Consider the following 8282-nt stretch of genomic DNA (forward strand, 5'->3'; position numbering starts at 1 on the left):
GAACCGATTGCAATGAAATTTGGTACATAGACCGCTGGACAACTGGAATAACATATAGGCAACTTTTTATCTTGATATTCCTACGCGGGTGAAAACGCGGGGCGCAGCTAGTCTAATACAAATGGTCCATTAACCATAATGTACTGAAAAATCTTTAAAGTAGAATAGAGGAACTCTAAATCTTAAGAACAAGAAAGACATCCAGCTTTCCTTATGAAGAGATCCGGTCCAAAAATCTCGTACATATGTATTAAAACAATCCAGACTCTCACGAAATTATGAGTGACAAGGATAGCAATATTGGGACGATGGAAGTGGGAAGAGTGCAGACAATCTTGTTAGCTTCCCACGGTAGGTATGAAACTTCAAATTATATAATAGCTGGAGCCCGCGGCGTCACTCGTGGGGTACTTGGGTAAGTATTGAGATAATCGAGACTAATCCATCTATATATAATCTATCTTTGTATCAAATTACCTGATCCAGAGTCCAGGTCAGCTGTTTTTTGTGAAAGAGTAACAATCATACATCCATCCACACGAAATTTCGCTTCAAAATAACATTAATATAGAATAGAAGAGATAAGAAAGAAAGACAGAAAGAATAAAAGAAGAATGATAATACATTTTAGCGCAAAATTATACAGATATGCAAACAGAAGCAAAAACATAATAAAATAAGAGATATAAAATACCAAAGAGATTTGCATGATTGAACGTCCTTAAAGAAGAGAATCCGACTCAATCTGTGCTGCAGCTCTGCTCAAACTGGCTTTCAGTGGCCCCTAGACATCATCACGATTGGAGGAAAACATCATAATGTAAAAGATATACATACAAATATAATACAACTAGCTGCGCTCTTCGGTTTCACCCGCGTAAGTCTATATCCCGTGGGAATATCGGGATAAAAAGCTGCCTATGCGTTATTCCAGTTGTCCAGCTATCTACGTACCAAATTTTATTGCAATCGTTTCAGTAGTTTTTACGTGAAAGTGTAACAAAGATACACACATCCTTACAAACTTTCGCATTTATAATATTAGTAGGAAGTGGGATTTCTTGTTTTAATTAGCCTGCACTAGTTTATCCACTACGAGAAAAGATTTAAAACGGTTATTTTATGTACAATCAGTTATTTCACAATGTTGAACTAGTGAGGAAACTTACAAAATGGTTAAAATAACTATACAAGAATGTGATAAAACAATCCTACTAATATTATAAATGCTAAATTTTGTAAGGATGTTTGAATTTTATTGCAATCGGTTCAGGATTATTTGCGTGAAAGTGTAACAAACACACACACACACATCCTTACAAACTTTCGCATTTATAATATTAGTAGGATAGGATTATAGCGTTTGGGGTCAAATTGATAAGAAAATACGTGGCTTGGTTCAATCACTTTTAGTCTCGATAACAAACTGACAAGCGTTGATACATGATTTTTATCCTATCCACATGTATACACTACAATACAGTAGTATACTAATATAGTAATGTACAGTAGTAAAAAATGTAGTAACATTTTTTTGTGAGTCAAGCACGCTTCGGCACGAATTCCAGCTCGCACCGGTGAAGTACCACACCCCCGCACAAGACCGGCGTGAAATAGTACCATGCTGTGTTTCGTTCGGTGGGTGGGGGAGAGGCAGGCCCATATCCAGTCCTATTCCTTATTCCTCTCATCAATCCTTTCTTAATCCCTTCCCAATTTGAAGTCAGCAAACAATTTGTAGGCGTACTAAGGTCTTCAATCACCTTACGCCTCTCCAAATGTTCATGGGCGGTGGTAGCGCTTACCATCAGGCGTCCCACCAGCTGCATTGCCGACTATGACATAAAAAACATAAATGTTTTGTTTTCATCCAGGGTGAACTCGGGTGAAGCCGCGACGACTAGTATACTAATACAACTTCAAATATAAAAAATATGTTCAATGACCATAAAGGCACGAGGGTATTAATTGCATTAGCGTGGAAAATAGACCATTTCACGCCCTTCGAGAGCAATCGTCGATATTATACCAGCTGTAAATGGGTAAAAGTGGGTCATAGTGTGTAGTAATTGTAATTTGTATTTATTTATATTTATGTACCTATATCATTGTAAGCCATTACCAATAGTGAGTAAATAACTCGTTTCGTGTAATTTCAGTTAAAAGAATTAAGTATTTATTTGCAGGTAGTAAAATACAGAAAACGAGACACTTATTGATATTTAAACATTAATGGGTGGACACAAAGTGAAGAAAATTCGAGTACAAAGTATAGAAAAATGAAGGTTAACCAACGCGGTCATAAATTGGATGGGTAACCAATATTTCTACGGAACCCTTAGCGTCGCGATGTCGACTCGCGCTTTTTATTGTGGTTAAAGTAAAAGGTTTAAAGCAAAGGTAAAAGGTTTCTTTCTAAATTTACTTTGATATTTTTTTTAATTTTGTTTTCAGCATCAGACTTTAGAACCATTCATTGACTTCCTCGTTTCCATTTTTAAATATACTACAGATAATATAATACTAGTACATATTATACGAAAGAACAAAATGGAAATAAAAAAAAAAGTCTAGTTCTAAATTTGACTGTATATTTTTCGGACTGTTATAATACAGCTTTAGAATTGATGAACCGATTTCGATGATCCCTATTTTATTCGAAAGTTCATGCCTCTCGTGTGTCCTATTAAAATTTGTTCCAATTATGAAAAAAAAAGACGGTATAATTTTTTTTCTTAAAAATAATAATTAAAACACAAGGACAACTGAATCCGTAACAATAAATACCTTTCCGGCGCAAGACCACCGCGGAAGAAGCCTAACGACTTCGACCAGTGGACGACGGTCAACCGTAGTGCGACAATAGGTATATAAGTTTATTTTTACTAGCGATTCGCCCTGGCTACGCCCGTGATATATATATAGCCTACGTCACTTAGTGAAGTTGCAGCTTTCCCAATGTGAAAGAATTTTTGAAATTGGTTTTTCCATCAAAACGTTACAAACGTTAAGTTTTTTGCAAATATTATTTAAAGTAAGTGTATTTATCTTTATAGGTTCTATTTTTATATGTTTTTTGTTTGTTTTTGAACCGATTTTATACATAGGAGCACATGGTGCCTATAATAATGATATATAATACACATTGGAATCACAACTACTTTTTGCTAATTAAACTTCCAACCTGTTCCCTTATTGCATACGTTGTTTATTAAAGATCGAAGACATTGTAGACCGTATTGGTATTGGGTTGGCGGGAAAACCGGCAGTCCGAGCGCGTTCGACTCGCAGTGCGCATGCGTCCGCCATTTTGCGTTGTTATGGTAACGGAGTGACAAATAAAAGATTAATTGAGTATTATTTTGATAAAAATAAGTGACTGTGCGCCGTTTGGTGTTTGTTAATTGTTTTTAAAATTATGGTAAGTATTATGTTTAAACGAAATACGATACTCGTTAGTTTTTGATGCGTTTCACATTTCTGAATTGTTTTAGTAAATAACTTAGTTCGCGCGTTGTTGTGAAGCTGTTTTGTTTTTGATTGGTCATTATTTAAAAAAAATATTGTGGTTTGAGAATGATGTCGTACTTTTACTTGCGTTCTAGTTGTATTTATTATTATCTATGTAGGTTGCGATTTCAGCAGTTGTATTTTTATCTGTGATTTTGTGTGAATACAGATATAAAAAAGCATACTTTTATTTAAACCATAAAACAGATAAGTTATGTTACTTACCTGTTTTTCGGTCGATACATTTTTTGAAGTATTGCTAAAAAAACATTAAAAATAATTATATATCACACCAATAAAAATAAATTTAAAACTTTCCCAGTTACCACTAGTTAGGGCCTAAGAACGTGCTTAGGTAGGATAGTGTAATATTTTGACCCAGAAGTTTATTTAGTTTATTTAAACAACTTTTTTGTCTAGGTCAAATATAATATATATTTATAATAGGCTCCTATTTTCATTTGAGAGCGAATCGGCAAAATTTTTCCTAAGTTTCCTGACGCAAATTTCTGGCGATATCTTTTCAAATAATTATCAAGTGTCATGCTGGGTCAAAATAGAAAAATGATTAGAATTTCTATTCTTTCTCATTTATAAAGCATTTCAATGCTATAAAACTAAATATTAAATTATTACAATGTTTTAATAATGTGTTGTGTAATCCGATACAAGGCGAAACATCTGGTATCGTACTTATTTATATAGGAAAATAACTGGCACTAAAATTACTATTCTAGACTTACATCAATTGATGTCCTCATCCATTGGATTTAAATAGAATACAATATGAATGCTTTTATGAATTACTAGCTGCGCCCCGCGCTTTCACCCGCGTAAGTCCGTATCCCGTAGGAATATCGGATTAAAAAGTTGCCTATATGTTATTCCAGTTGTCCAGCTGTCTACGTACCAAATTTCATTGCAATCGGTTCAGTAGTTTTTACGTGAAAGAGCAACAAACACACACACATCCTTGCAAACTTTCGCATTTATAATATTAGTAGGATTGTAGGGTAATCCAAGACATTCATATACGTATAATAATACACTACAGATTATTTAGGATACACTCCTCACCATTTACTACTTATAAACGTTTATTATCTTAACTGCTATTCCTTCTATTCCTATAGATTACCACGATCCAAGCGAAGTCTATTGGTACTACTTCTAAGTCTTTTAAGTAAGTCTATTCCTACTACATAGTATCACAAGTAGTAACTTACTACCTATCTACTGATACTGTTTGCACCGACTTCATATAGATGAGTTGAAGCGATCAGAGTAATAATTTGCGATTTATTCATTATATTATTAACCCGACGTTTCGAACACTTTACAGCGAGCGTGGTCACGGGGAGACTGAGATGTTATATGTCTTGAAGGTCATATAAAAATTGTTGTTTGTGAAAAACGTCAAACGTCTGTTTAATAATATAATGAATAAATCGCGTTTAAGATCCATTAAAAAGTTTTAAATTCTGAAAGAAATAGATAATAACTTTAGTAATCTTACATAAGGTCTAAATCGTGTTGTCTCTAAATAGAATAAAATATGTGTGTACAAACACAAGGTCACGCTGCGATCTTACTGGGCTTCGCACTTGACCTCGATGTTACGTACCAATAGTGTGTGTACATACAACTTGTTATGTAAAACACCATGCGAAGTAGTAGTAATATTTGTTTAAATTATTTGCTCCCGCATTATTATTATCTGTCACAGTCGGCAATGGAGCTGGTGGGTCGCCTGATGGTAAGCGCTACCACCACCCATAAACATTTGGAGAGGCGTAAGGTCCATTGCAGACCTTACACCTCTACAAATGGTTTGCCAACTTTAAATTGGGAAGGGATTAAGAAAGGATTGGTGAGAGGAGTAAAGGACTTGTAAGGGTAAGGATAAGGATATGGGCATCCGGCTCCTCCACTCACAGAAACACAGCAAAATGCTAACAAATTTTTAAACCAAGATGAGAAAACAATAACATATTTACTAGGGTTTTATATAAACAAGAGGTCAAATCAAAGAGTAAACAGGTACTTTCTAGGGAAGCGCGCTCCATCTTAGACCACATCTCAGCTTACCATCAGGCGAGATCGTGGTCAAGCGCTGTCCTATTGTAGATTAAAAAACAAAAAAAAAAATATTATACAAAAAAAAACGCAAACATAATTTTTACCACTACACTCTAAAAACGTAGACTTATCAAATAAACACGATATAATAAATAACAATGAAACATCCTACTAATATTATACATGCGAAAGTTTGTAAGGATGTGTGTGTATTTGTTGCTCTTTCACGCAAAAACTACTGAACCGATTGCAATGAAATTTTACACGTAGACAGCTGGACAACTGGAATAACATATGGGCAACTTTTTATCCCGATATTCTGACGGGCTACGGACATACGGATAAGCAAGTAAAATCTAATAATATATTATAATCCTTTTTCGTCTTAATTCCGTCTTAATTTGTAATTGTCATGTATTTAATGTGTTCTTTTAATAAACTTTTTATCTATCTATCTATCTATAATAGTTAAAAAAAACTAAAAAACACGCTTTTATCATATTTAGCAAATTGAAAAATGGAATAATTTTATCAAATTAGTGTATTGTCATCGGTCCTCAATAAATCTACAAAGTTTGAACGAAATCTGGCCGTTTAAAGTGGGTCAAAATCGCGCCCAAAGAAGTCAATTACAAACAAACAAACATACAAACATACAGGTGAAGCTAATAAAAAGCGTGTAAAAACACGCTGTAACGAAACGGGAACAGGGAACGGGACATACGGACAGAGAAAGCGACTTTGTATTATACTATGTAGATATGTGTTTCTGTAAACGTATCTATTAAAACAAAAAAATATAAATACTTTTCAAAAACAAGATCGGCCTTCGTTGAGAAACCGTAACTAATACAAATAAACAATATATATTTACTATTGAATTCTGTTTGTTATCACCTCATCAAGGCTGCAGGACCGGTTCTGCTACGCTGCTATTGATAAAACTACAAACACAAGTTTCATGGTCGCTTGTAGGAAGCGCTTAACGTCCACACGGAATTAATTATGTTTTTAAAGTCTACTACGGTCACAGATGAAAAAAACTATGCTATCTACCATCCTACTAATACTATAAATGCGAAAGCTTGTAAGGATGTGTGTGTGTTTGTTTCTCTTTCACGCAAAAACTACTGAACCGATTGCAATGAAATTTGGTACGCAGACAGCTGGACAAGTGGAATAACATATAAGCAACTTTTTATCCCGATATTCCTACGGGATAATTGAGGGGCGCAGCTAGTATGATATACTTTTGAATGCATGGAATGGATTGTCTGACATAAAGAAATTTATATCAATAATTTCAAATCAAAGGAACTACTAATTAAGCAAAAATCTTTTAATTTATCTTCCTAATCGATTGTTATAGAAAATACCATAGCCTAATGGAGAGTTGCTAATTGGTGTTGACGAGAAATTTTTTTATTATACTAGCTACGCCTCGCGGTTTCACCCGCGTAAGTCCGTATCCCATAGGAATATCGGAATAAAAAGTTGCCTATATGTTATTCCATTTGTCCAGCTGTCTACGTACCAAATTTCATTACAATCGGTTCGGTAGTTTTTGCGTGAAAGAGCAACAAACACACACATCCTTACAAACTTTCCCATTTATAATATTAGTAGGATAACATGCGTAATGAATACAAATTAATATGGTAATGAATGACGTCGCTTCATTCATTAAAAACTACCTTCGTAATTAAAAAGGTGTTCGATGTAATACCACAAAATTTATTTGAACAACAGATGATATTGGAGTGGGTGTTGAAGTTGGTTCAAACGATGTTAGCGGTTTAGGCACGAAGAAGAGATAGACAGAGTTACTATCAGATTTTGATTATTTGTAGGAATTATTACAATATGTACATGTTAATAACATATTATTATGCGTTTTTAGGAATTTATAAAAAATGCGATAAAAAATTATAAAAAGCGTTTATATTTAAAATAATCCAAAACCTGCATAAATAAGTAAAGAAAGGAAACAGGTTATTAATTAGCAATTAAGTAATTATAATGCGTAAATATCATTCATATAAACTTTAAATGAGTTATGAAAGCTACATTATATCCTTATCAACATTTTCGTCCAATTGTGTATAGTCCCTGTGGCGCAGAGGATAGCGCGTTGGACTTCTAATCCAAAGGTCGTGGGTTCGATCCCCACCAGGGATGTCCTAGTTTTTTTTTTATTGATGTTTGTTATTATTTAAATATTTTACATAAAACAATTGATTTTTGAGAAATTTTGAAAGAATAGAAATAAAAATAAAAATATAAAAATTGACTTTTATTACATTTTTCTAGTAATATTTATTATTTATTTTATATTCATATGTTTTTTTTTATTTATACACTTATGTATATACATATTTATATGTTTGTAACAAACATTATTTTATAATTTTATAAATATTCATTTCAATAAAATATTTTGATAAATTTATTTTTAATCATCGGTCATGGGGCCACCGTCGCTGTAATAATGTCGGATAAATCTGTTACAAAATAAATCTGTTAAAATGAGGCTAGTTTTAAATTAAACGCTTTTAAAATTTGAACAATATTATTCATGTCACGTTAGGCTCCCTAGAAGTCAATACCACGGATAAAATAATACTACCTAGTCTTGCCATAAATATTGTAATAAAGAAAAAAGAAAATTGTTAACTGCAAATAACATTTATTAC

The 8282-nt window shown here is 33.3% G+C and overlaps 1 protein-coding gene and 1 non-coding gene across 2 annotated transcripts in view; both read left to right on the forward strand.

The window, feature by feature from the left end:
• Nucleotides 1-3240: 3240 nt before the first annotated feature.
• Nucleotides 3241-8282, forward strand: part of LOC119830001 (prion-like-(Q/N-rich) domain-bearing protein 25) — a 32095-nt gene continuing 27053 nt past the window's right edge. Inside the window, exon 1 of the mRNA XM_038352800.1 lies at nucleotides 3241-3421. The gene's annotated coding sequence lies outside the window, so the exon portion shown is untranslated. The remainder of the gene's footprint in view (nucleotides 3422-8282) is intronic.
• Trnar-ucu lies at nucleotides 7695-7767 on the forward strand. Its single transcript has one exon. It is a non-coding gene; the product is annotated as a tRNA-Arg (tRNA).

Source organism: Zerene cesonia, chromosome 11 (assembly GCF_012273895.1).
Source record: "Zerene cesonia ecotype Mississippi chromosome 11, Zerene_cesonia_1.1, whole genome shotgun sequence".
NCBI classification, from domain to species: domain Eukaryota; kingdom Metazoa; phylum Arthropoda; class Insecta; order Lepidoptera; family Pieridae; genus Zerene; species Zerene cesonia.